We start from the raw sequence: 12603 nt of genomic DNA, 5'->3' as shown, positions 1-12603 counted from the left end.
GTTGCCAGACCTTCTTCTTAGAAATTTAAAATTAAAAAAACAGTGCTAAATAAAGGGTAGTTCGAGAAGTATCTTGAAACCAAGGTTTAAGAATCACTAAAGGGTGTTTAGATTTATGTTGACAAAAAGTTAAAGTCAACTATGTAATCAAATCATAGCTGAACTGTATACATAAACCAAAAGAATTTACTAGGAGACCAAATGGTCTATAGATCAGCACTAACAGAAAAATGTGAGCCACATACATAATTTAAAATTTTCTAGTAGCCATATTTAAAAAGGTAACAAGAAACAGGTGAAATTAATGTATTTCATTTAACCCAAAATACCCCAAATATTATCATTCTAGCAAATTATTAATGGTATATTTTAATATTCTTTTTATTGCACTAAGTCTATAATATCTGATGCACCTGTTACACTTCCAGGACATCTTAATTTAGGCTAGCCACATTTTCAATACTCATGAGTCACACGTGGCTGGTGGCTACCACAGTAGACAGCACAAACATAAGACAAATTCACCAGTCTTTTATTGAAGATATTGATACTAAGTGTAGTGGTAGTGTCCTAACTGTGCTATTTTCACAAATTACTTCTAAATTACATTGTTAAGAATTTCAAGCATTAAATGTTTGTTCTCAACACTAAATTAACATTTGGCTCCTGACATCTAATGTGTGTGTGTATATATATGTAAGTCTCTCAAGAGAATCACATTGTAAACAGGTAAGCCACCATTACTGCTATTTGACAGAGTCCCAAAGCCAGCAGTATCTCAACTCGCCTTTCTCTAGCCCAGGGGAAGACCTAGCAGCCACTCTGGGCCTCCACTCTGGGCCTCCACTCGTCCCCAGACTAAGAAATTCTCATCTCCTGGGCTTGTGATCAGGGAGCTAAGTCCTAACTACAAACCAAATCCCCAAACTGAAGTATCTGGTCCTTAGACAGGGGAAACTGATGTAACCTGATCACTTTACAGTATTCAACAGCAACACACTTAACTCATTTAATGGGACTGGTACAAATGTGATAAACAAAAAATATCAATCACATTTTTAATATGACTAAAATATTCTTTTAATACTGAATTAAAAGTATAATGGACAAATGAGCTTGAGGTACTACTTTTAATTCCTCATGCTCCATAAAATAAGACCAGACAGATAACCTGTATATAAAATAAAAAATGTAAGTAGACTATAAAAGTTTTTATTTTCAATAGGAAGCCACTGTACATGTACTGCCTTTCATTAATACAACTGATGATCAAAACAGAGTCTAAGAATGGTGTATAAAAATCAATGAATACAGGGGCAGGCTATAAATAATAAACATGGTGCTTTGAGAAACTCTTTAAATTATCCTTAATATTTGAAAGCCAGAGTTTGGTTCTGGTTTAGTCTAGAATCCAGTGATGTATGAATTTAAATGATACTCAAGAAATGCACAGGCATTGAAATGATACCTGTACCACCAAACAACCTCGGAGCCCCTCAAAAATAATAGACTGTCCTCATTTATCAGAAAGTGAGTCTTCTTTTGCACATAAAACTCTTTGCCACAAGCATAAATGTACTTGTGTGTATGTGCAAGAGTAGTAAGATAATTACATACCTTTGGGGCTTAAATACATCTGGTGTCACATCACACCTTAGGCATATAGTTATTTCATTTTTAACCATTCACTCTAGAGAGTAATTACTCATCCCATAACTTGGTCATAAAAGGCAGCACTTACTCAGAATTTCAGCAACTATACACAGCATAGGTGGGTTTTTATATGGCACTTTTGTAAATCAGACAATCAAAACATGTACCTTAACAAGTTAAAGTGCTAAAATTATGACGTTATATAGACTGCCTAAGTTTTAACTTGTGGCAAGTCTACATAGTAAATAAGCTGCAACTGCTGCAGAGAGACCCAGCAATGGAATAAAAGTTGAACACAAAGGCAGCTCAATGGAGAGGAGAGGGTATGGTGGCAGCAGGAATGAGGTCACAAGAAGGATAATCTAAGTACACATCTTACAAGAAAGGATGGCGTTCTGATTTTATTTACTATCTTAGGTTAGCCAGTCAGACAGCATACCCTTACACTACCTACTCCCAACTGAAAAAATAAAGATCGTGGCATCTTAAACTAGTGGATTAAACAGCCTCTAGAAATGCTCCTTTATATAGTCTCATGGTGACACACAGGAGAAAATAAGGAGACCCTGGCTGTTGCCTGGAAACACATCTAATCTTTCCTCACCTGCAAACAGAGGAGTTTCCCAAAAATAAAAGATGTAAAGAAAATGTTAAGGCTTGCTCTACGGGTTAGAAAGGTCTTTAGGCTATAATTTAGTAGTAAGAGAATGTCCCTAGCACTTCAGCAAACTGCTAAATCTCTCCATCAATAGGGCTGCTAACATAACCCACCAGCACCCATAGCTGCCTTCCAGTAACAGTGCAGTGTGCACTTCAGCTGCCTCACAGAGCTTCTATTATACTAATCTTCTCTTTGAAGTATCTCCTACATACATTGCCCCCAAGTCTCCCACTAAAATTAAGGAACTGATGAAAGAGAAAACGGTAATTCTTTCAAGTCAAACTATTAATGTCATCAAATGCTGTGAATCAAACTCTATTTTTTCAAAAGCTCAGCAAAGAAAAAAAGTCATATTCAATTGAGTATAGTATTAGCTCTGAAACAAGAAGGTACTGTGGGTCATATATCCATTACCACTATCATGGAGAAAAAACTAAAACATAGCACATTCCAGAAATTGTGGAACACTGTTCAAAGATCAGAGAGCTAATTTTGAGTGGTGTCAGAGGAAGTCTCTGAATGGTTTCCTTCATGCAAAAAGACAAGCTGCCCCTAGCAATGCTTAGAAAACAAGGTGGTACAATAAAAAGATCTACTCAAGAGCTAGGGAGCCTGGGTGCTACTGGACAGCTGACTTAGCATCTCAGGTCTCAGTTTCCTCAGCTACAGAATGAAGAGAATACCTTCATCCTAAAGTTGTTCCATGAGGAGTGGAGATCACGCTGTAAAGCACAGAAGCAGTACTAAAAAAGTGGCAGATACAAGCTATTACTACATAACATAGTAAATGAAAACAAGTGTCAAATTAGAGTTGGCCCAAACCCACCCCCACCTCCCAAACAAGATACTGAAAAAAGTTCAATTTTGTCCAAGATCGCTTTAATGAAATAGAAATAACTTTATGTGGCAGATACTTGATTAATATTTCTTACATACATCATCCTAGACTGCTACTTTTGAGTTCAATTAACATAAGGAATCAAAGGTTAACATGATAAAGATTGAAAAAGTAAAGCTCACACACAGACAAAATGCACAAAGTAACAAATAAAATAAAATAAAAATGATGCACACAGGCCCACTGTGTGACCCATGGTGACCCTGTATACAAGCCCTGCACAAGGTCAGTGCCCTGTCCACCATTACAGAACACAACTGCTGATTCAAGAGAAATGAGAAAAAAAGAAGACAACTAACCTACACAAGCAGGCAAGTCTCCAGTTCTAACTACACACCCTACCATCCTCTAGAAACCTTTGGCTATTTGGGTTTTTCCAGGTAATACATGACAAACCTAAATTTGTCCAACCAACTCATATAAACCCACATGCCAATACAACTGACCTCATGAGGGAGCTTCTCAAACTCTAAGAAAGTCCCTCTAACAGCAGAGATGCATGAAAATGTACCTTTGGGGAATCTGGGAGTGGCCTAAAGCAACCACAAACACAAAACTGGGCTGTTTTTCAAATGGACACATTCTTTGTGGGATAGGGGGTAGATGAAACTAAGAGTAAAAGCAGTGCCTCTTCCTGTAGAGTTAGGAAAATATTTCCAAAGTAAAATAACTGTCCTTCATCTATTTGTTCAAAAAGCTTTTTCTGAGAGTCAACTATGTGCAAAAACAGTTGCTTATAACTAGGTGTGTGTGTACACACACATTCTAATGGAAGAGACATCAAAAAATCACATAAAAAACAATGTTTAGGGTTACAAAGGAGAGAACTCTTTGCCAGATTTCTCTGAGCCAAGTTGATAATTAAGTTATGAACTAGCCAAAAAGAGAACACTTCAAGCAGAAAAAAGGACAGCTAGCAGGGCAGCTTGGAGGCAGCTGAAGGGCAAGGTAGAAAATGTGCAAGAGAGGTAGGTGGGGATCCAGGCTGGACCATACCAGGCCTTGCACTCCCATGACTTTAGTCCTCTAAGCAAGGGGAAGACACCAAAGGTTCCGTACAGAAAGAGTACAGGTAACATCATCCTGGCAGCAATATGGATTTTAACAGCTGATCCCCTGCCTGCCCAAAATTTACAAGATGATTATTACACCCTTACAAATACCAAGTCCACTCTTACTCACACATGTGTACATATACAGAAAGAGAAAGCATATGATTTTTTAACAAAACCTCTATGGTACACATTAGAAGTACAGAAAGACCATTAACAGGCCTTTAACTGGACAGCTAGAAAAGAGTTTAGGGGGGGTAGTCAGGTCACATCAGCACATTTTTCAAGGGCAAGGACTTAGGAAATCACAAAAAAAACAGAATTGAAATAAAAATATACAACCAAGACTTCATACTAAGCTCTAAAAATTTCACACTTGAAACCATTTATCTGAATATTTTATTTGTAAATCTTTAAATCAGGGGGAAAGGGTTAGTCAACTTTTTTAATTAAGTCCCCAAAAGAAGGAAATACAGATCTTAGTAAATAGTAATATGGCTTGAGAAACTCAGAAAATGTATCTGTAACTGAGTGTTTTGTATCTGATTCCATCCTCTACTTGCCCATGATAAATATTCAGGGAAGCCCAGACATTGCACTCCAAGTGACTAGGTCATCCACAAACTGTCCATTCTATTCCTGAATGTCACTGAGTTGATCTGAGCTAGGCCTCTTTCCACTGGGCCCCTTTTCCACTTTAAGAAGAATAATTTTAGCGTTCCAAGTCAAGACAAAATTCATCAATCATTAGGGTCAAAAACAAGGGAGGCATTAAGACAGCGGTTCTCAACCTGTGGGTCATGACCCCTTTGGGGGTCAAATGACCCTTTCACAGGAGTCACCTAAGACATAACAGTAGCAAAATTACAGTTATGAAGTAGCAACAAAAATAATTTTATGGTTGGGGTCACCCAACATGAGGAACTATATTAAAGGGTTGCAGCACTGGGAAGGTTGAAAACCACTGCATTAAGACCGTAACATACTTTGTTGAATAATATATGTTCTGCCTAGGTGCACTAGATCAGACAACAATTATAATCATAATAAAATATTAACAGATTAATCTGTAGATAGGGAAGTTTAATGTTTTAATGACAATGAGACAGATTTTTGAAATGTTTCCCTTCTGATTACAAAATAAATACATGATGCTTGCAGGGTTTGGGGAAAATATAGAAAATTGGAAAATAATAATAATAAATGAATTAAATTGGGCAAAACTGGACCACTGCATAACAATAATATATTTCCCCTTTGTGTAACTATTTAGAATTCAAGTACCTTCATGTATCCCCACGTGTCTCTTAACAGCCTCATGATAAAGGCGACAGAGGTATAATTATTTCCATTTTATAAGGACTTAAGGCAGCCCAGAGCCAGTAAGTGGTCTGGCTATGAGTACACAGGTAATAAGACAAGACCCAACGAAGAACACTCTTGTCAGGCATCTTTCTCCAAGCTCACAGTATCATTTGTTATTAGCAAATGATACACTCACTGAAGTGACTAACTGCAAGTACCTAAAATAAGCAGTACCCATGAACATCAATTTAAGCTTAAAATGTACAAATAGCACAGCCGGTTGTAGCTCACTGGTTGAGCACCGACCCATGCACCAAGAGCTCACCAGTTCAATTCCCAGTCAGGGCACATGCCCTGGTTGTGGGTCAAATCCCCCCGGGGGGGGGGGGCATGTAGGAGGCAGCCAACTGATGTTCTCTCTCATCAATGTTTCTCTCTCTCTCTCACTCTCCCTTCCACTCTCTAAAAATCAATAAAGGAAAAAAATGTTTTTAATGTACAAATAGAATTGTATCATTAATAATAAACATATGCTAAAAAAAACTTAATATTAAATAGGATAAAAATGTGTCTTTAAAAATGTAAAAAAAAAGGGGAGGTGATGGGACACATCACCATCAAATCCATGGATACTGAGAATCTTTAATTAACTGCTTCCTTTTGTTATGAATGAAAACCCAGAGAGAAATACATTTCCTACCTGAGAGACTGAGTGAAGTGAAGTCACCTGATGAAGACCAGAGATAAGCCAAACAAGTCCTCCTTCCCATCCTTACTCTCACCCTCTGCCTCTCCCCCCACACACAGGCTGGAGTGTGTTTGCATGCAAACACAGACTATACTTTTAAATGATTTATTAATTGCTCCCTTCTTTCTGAAAAACAAGATATAAACTATATAGTTTAGCGTCTGAACTGGAATACTTCTAAGAGTAAAAGAGGTGACTATGTATAATTATGTCAGAAAAAGAGACATAAAACAAGACTGACTAGGTAAATGGGAACAAGTATGTACCCAATACCTAAATAACCCATCCCTCTCATGAACCAATCACTGGGAGTACACATTATTGTTAAATTACTATTCAAAACACTGGTTAGTATATCCCATGTTATGCAAAACCGAGTCTTAAGCAAAGTCTACCTCAAGAGAAAGTCATTAGCATTTTGTAGACTAGTTTAATAAACCATTCCTATTAATTAGCCAATGTCTTTTCACAATGTGTAAGATCTTGTGGGGTATTTTGAAATTACATGTGCTTTGCAAATCATCTGGAAAAAAAAAGTTAGAAAAAACTAATTAAATTTATTTTTGCCAGTTCTTGAAAAAGTGAAATATCAAATAAAAGGAAAAGCAATCTCTTAATCCCTCAAAGATATTTATAATTCAAAGTTATTTTTTTGGGTAACCCAGAAGTACTGTTGTTCTACATAGGAATGCCCAAATTATTTTCTTTGTAGAGGTTGGAATTATCTAATTTAAAAAATAGTGTTTTTAGCCCTGGTCGGTTGGTTCAGTTGACTGGAGCATGGTCTCACACCAAAAGGTTGCAGGCTCAATTCCTGGTCAGGGCACACGCCCAGGTTTCGGGTTCGATCATTAGTCAGGTTGTGTGTGGGAGGCAACCAACTGATGTTTCTTTCTCTCTCTCTTTCTCTCACCCTGACCCCTTCCTCTCTCTCTAAAATCAATAAAAACATATACTCAGGCAAGGATTAAAAAAAGAAAAATGTTTTCATAACAGCTTTTTGGCCGATGCTGTTAGCAAGTTAACAAGCTTGATGAAAGGTCCCCTCAACTCTGGCAGGTGGGGCTCAGTTGGCTTTGACTGTCATCCTATGCACCAAAAGGACTCTGGTTAGATTCCTGGTTGGGACACATGCCTGGGTTGTGGGCTCGATCCCCAGTGAGGGGTGAGGGGGGAATGGCTGATTGATGTTTCTCTCACATTGATGCTTCTCTCCTCCCCTTCCTCTCTCTCTAAAAAAAGAAATAGGTAAAAGCATAAAAATAAAAGTCCCTTCAATAAGGATTGCACTGAACCTATAGATTACTTTGGGTAGTATGGACAATTTAATGATGTTAATGCTTCCAATCCATGAACACGGTGTATGCTTCCACTTGTTTGTATCTTCCTCTATTTTTTTTTAATGTCCTATAGTTTTCCAAGTACAGGTCTTTTATCTCCTTGATTAACTTTATCCCTATGTATATTTTTGTTGTTGTTGCAAGGATAATTGAGATTTTGTTTTAATTTCTCTAAGAGTTCATTATTGGTGTATAAAAAGCCATCAATTTCTGGATGTTAATTTTGTTTCCTATTACTTTGCTGAATTTATTAAATTTAACAATTTTTTGGTGGAGTTGTTAGGGTCTTCTAATACAGTATCATGTCATCTGGGAATAATGACAGTGTCACTTCCTCCTTTCCAATTTGGATGCCTTTTATTTTCTCTTCTTGTCTGGTCGCTGTACCGAAGACTTCTAGTATTATGTTAAATAAGAGTGGCGATAATGGGTATCCCTGTCTTATTCCTGTTCTTAAGGGAAACGCTTTTAGTTTTTGCCCATTGTGTATGATGCTGGCTACAGATTTGTCATAGATGGCCTTTATTATGTTGAGGTATGATCCTTCTATTCCTACTTTGCTGAGAGTTTTTTATCAAAAACGAGTGCTGGATTTTGTCGAATGCTTTTTCTGCATATATGATCATGCGATTTTTAGCTTTCATTTAGTTTATGTGATGTATCACATTTATTGATTTGTGAATACTTCACCAGCTGGGAATAAATAAATCCCACTTGGTCATGGAGTATTGATATTCTTAATGTATTGCTGGATCCAATTTGCTAATATTTTGTTAAGAATGTTAGCATGTATGTTCATCAGGGATAAAAACAGTATGGAGTTTCCTCAAAAAATTAAAAATGGAACTGCCGTTTGACCCAGTGATCCCATTTCTGGAAATATATCCTAAGAATTCCAAAACACCAATCAGAAAAAATATATACATTCCTATGTTTATAGCAGCATTATTTACAATAGCTAAGGTCTGGAAATAGCCCAAGTGCCCATCAATAGATGAGTGGATAAAAAAAGCTGTGGTACATTTACACAATGGAATAATATGCAGCTGTAAAAAAAGAAGGATCTCTTACCCTTTACCACAGCATGGATGGACCTGAAGATTATTATGCTAACCTAAACAAGCCAGTCAGAGAAAGACAAATACCTCATGATCTCACTTATATATGGAATCTAATGAACAAAATAAACTGATGAACAAAACAGGTCCAGAGGCATGGATGCATGAAACAGACTGACAGTTCTCAGAGGGGAAGGGTGTGGGAGGGGAACAGAAGAGATTAACCAAAGAATTTACATGCATATATACACAACCCATGGACACAGACAATAGTTTGGTGAAGGCCTATGATGGGGTGAGAGCTGGGTGAAGGGGGGCAAAGAGGGGAAGGGTAGACAGGGGACATCTGTAATACCATCAACAATAAAAAATAAATTTTTTTTAAAATCCCCTCAAATAAGTTAAAAAGAAACCTAACATGATAGCTGTAGAAGTGTATTCATGATAATAAACCAAGTCCTAAAAAACAACCTGCCTATCTTCTGGTCATTTCCTACTCAAAATACCTCTTAGGAGGAGATTAAGTTATGCAACTTAAATTCAGGAAATCTAATAGAAACTAGAACTTGGAGCTACTATTACCAAATAATAGAATTTCACATAGGTACCCACAAAGACTGGCATATAATCTAAATATATCATTCATTCAAGTGACATTTCAATGTCTACTATATATACACGACATAATTAATAGTACTATTATAGTTGGCTGGCCTGGATTTAAAATTTGCCAATTTTTTTTTCAATCTAGCAGATTCATTTTTTACTTCAAAAAGAGAATTTGTACTTACTTTAAATACTCTGATTCTCATCCCAAAAAACAAGACTAAACATTTGGGAAACTCAAAATGATTCTGTAACAGTATGTGGCAGAACATTCTTAACATTTTTATTTGCTCCCATTTCATGTTTTGAATTGTTTTATAGTCAACTGTTGCTCCCTCTATCAAAGATGCTTAGAAACCTGCTATCAAAAAAGGATTTGAGCCCTGGCCGGGTTAGAGCGTCAGCCTGCGGTCCTGAGAGACCCGGGTTCGGTTCCCGCTAAGGGCACGTAACTTGGTTGCAGTTTGTCCCCGGCCCTGGTGGGTTGTGCGGGTAGCAGCCACTCGATGTGTCCCTTCACATCGATGTTTCTCTCTCTCTGTTCCTCTCTCTCCCTCCCACTCTACCTGAACAAAAAATGGAAAAATGTCCTCGGGTGAGGATAAAAAAAAAAAAAAAGGATTTGATTGTCTGATTTCTCATAGAAACTGTCCCTCATTTCCTGTCCCTCATTTCTTCCACATTTTACATTAAAGATGAGTTACACATGTTCTCAAGTTTAGAAAAGGCCAAGATCAGACAGGCCAGTGTCAATCTCTCAACACCCCTTGTAGAATTGCAGATCTACCTACTTTCACTGGAAGAAAACCACATTATCTAAATGTACCCAATTTACTATTGTATCTATTTTTAAAACAGCATGATGGTTCTAGATTTCTCAAGTACGGCTTCTTTAAAGAGTCAGGATATAAATTTTTTTCTAGATTTACTAAATAAGTCTTCTTGAAAGAGTTAGGTTCAAAGCTCAATTCTAAATGATTAAAAAAGCAAACCAAAAAGGAGAAAACTAGCTGTTCCACAACTGTAAAGGATCAAAGACAGAAACAGCAATTCAAGGAGTGAATTTTTTTAATTAGCCTTTTAGAGATACAATGGTCAATACATCCCTAAAACCACCATAAGATAGACTGTCATACAGTGAACGTTCACAGATTACATTCTGAACTATCACTACCTATAACAGAAAGAATAGGGAGGAAGGGAATAAGTAAAAAATAAGTTTTTATATAACATCATTAAATAAGCAACTTATTGAAATATAAATTCCTGAACTGAAAGAAGAGGAAAGGAACCCTCTATATTTAAACATGGCTACCTGAATGTACTTTTCTGAGTTTAACCCACCACCACTGAGCCCATCACTACCACATTTCTTCCCAAACCCCTCCGCCCCACACACACTCCTAAAAAAATACAAACTGTATCACTGTGTGTCAAAAAATAAATTTTACAGTAGAGCACAGAAATCTCCTAATTTATCAAAATCAAGACAAGCCACTGCTAAACTATGAGCTACTCATACCAATTCAGATCTAATACATACATTGAAATTTTTTTTTTATTCCTCACCTGAGGATGATATCTTTTTTCCATTAATCATTAGATATAGTGGGAGGGAGGAAGAGAGAGACAGAGAGAAACATCGATGTGATAGAGCCACATCGATTGGTTGCCTCACTAAAAAACCGACCAGGGCGGGGGATAAACCACAACGGAGGTATGTGACCTTGACCAGAATCGAACCTGTGCCTCATTGGGACCCCACGATTCACTGGTCCGCGGGCCAATGCTCTACCACCGAGCCAAACTGGTCAGGGCCATACAATGAATTTTGAATAAACTCAGTCACTAAGGGCTCTGATTATCACCAATTTTTTTCTAACAAATCTAATATTATAAACTGCAAATTATGAAAAATAAATGAGTATGTAAACTCATGGATGAAACTTAAATTACTGTTTAAACAAGAATGTTTATTTTAAAAATTTGTCTATTTTAAAATAAAAGTACTTTGCCATAAATTGTTTAAATAAATAAATAGTTTTTTAAAAACCTTTTTTCCACAGCAATAGTCCTTTTTGAAAGCAAAAATGCAATACTATCCAGTACTTTGGAATTTCCTGCTATTTATGAAACAGCTTAGACAGAATGCTTTTTTAATAAGTTGCTAAAAGAGGTCAATGAAAACTGCAAAGAAACTGCTCTGACAAGTTCCAATAGGGAATGTCATTTGAGCACTTTGCTTATGAGGACTCCAAACAGCACTAGTCAAACTACCTTCTGGACTTTGGTTTTAATCAAGCTTGTGAGTTAAGCTGGAGCTGACCTGTTTTACATGACTCACCTAAATAAAATCTATATTAAATTAAGGATCCAAAAGATAGTCAGTCACTTACCTACTATCACCCAGTAGATTACAATGTTCTATGCATCTTATTAAATTGTATACACACACACACACACACCTCTATCTGCAGAAATATACATACATAGATCAATGGATCTATCTTCAAGCCAATTTTGGAATACGTACCATAACCTCTAACTGCAGAAAATACCACATGGTATAATTTATACACTGTGATATAGTTCAATATACTTGATGCTCTATCAATACTCTTTCCCCAAGATATTCTGATTATATTTCCTAATGAAATTTTTGTTTTCACTCTAAGAAATAAAATATTATTAGACAAGTAACAGCAAGCTGTCCAACTTCCTCTTACCCACAATGTAAGCATCTCATTTTAAGATGTAAAAATTTAAATAAACTCTGTAACATCTGCCTTCTGTAAGTTATTAAATTAGAAATTCACCTTTCACTAATCCCCCACCTTACACTTTTTAGAAATTTTTCTGTTCGATTACATTTGATATTTAATATTATATTAGTTTCAGGTGTCAGCATAGTGGTTAGACATGTAACTTACAAAGTGATCCCCCTGATAAGTCTAGTACCCACCTGACACTATACATAGCTATTACAACATTATTGACTACATTCCCATGCTGTATTTTATACCCTCATGACTATTTTGTAATGGCCAATTTGTACTTCTTAATCCCTTCAACCTTTTCACCCAGGTTCCCAACCCCCCTCGCATCTGGTAACCATCAAAATGTTCTCTGTATTTATAAATTTGCTTCTGTTTTGTTTGTTCATTTATTTTGTTCTTTAGATTCCACATATAAGCGAAATCATACAGTATTTGTCTTTCTCTGATTTCACTGAACAAAATACCCCCTAGGTCCATCCATGTTGTTGTAAATAGTTAAGATTTC

The 12603-nt window shown here is 36.6% G+C and overlaps 1 protein-coding gene across 1 annotated transcript in view; it reads right to left on the bottom strand.

Moving 5' to 3' along the window:
- The window catches only part of ZSWIM6 (zinc finger SWIM-type containing 6), a 192019-nt gene that overhangs the window by 165323 nt on the left and 14093 nt on the right, over positions 1 to 12603 (bottom strand). The gene's annotated exons all lie outside the window — the stretch shown is intronic.

The sequence above is a fragment of the Molossus molossus genome, unplaced genomic scaffold (assembly GCF_014108415.1).
Source record: "Molossus molossus isolate mMolMol1 unplaced genomic scaffold, mMolMol1.p scaffold_m16_p_3, whole genome shotgun sequence".
In the NCBI taxonomy this organism is placed as follows: Eukaryota; Metazoa; Chordata; class Mammalia; order Chiroptera; family Molossidae; genus Molossus; species Molossus molossus.
This window is presented reverse-complemented; position numbering and strand designations above follow the sequence as displayed.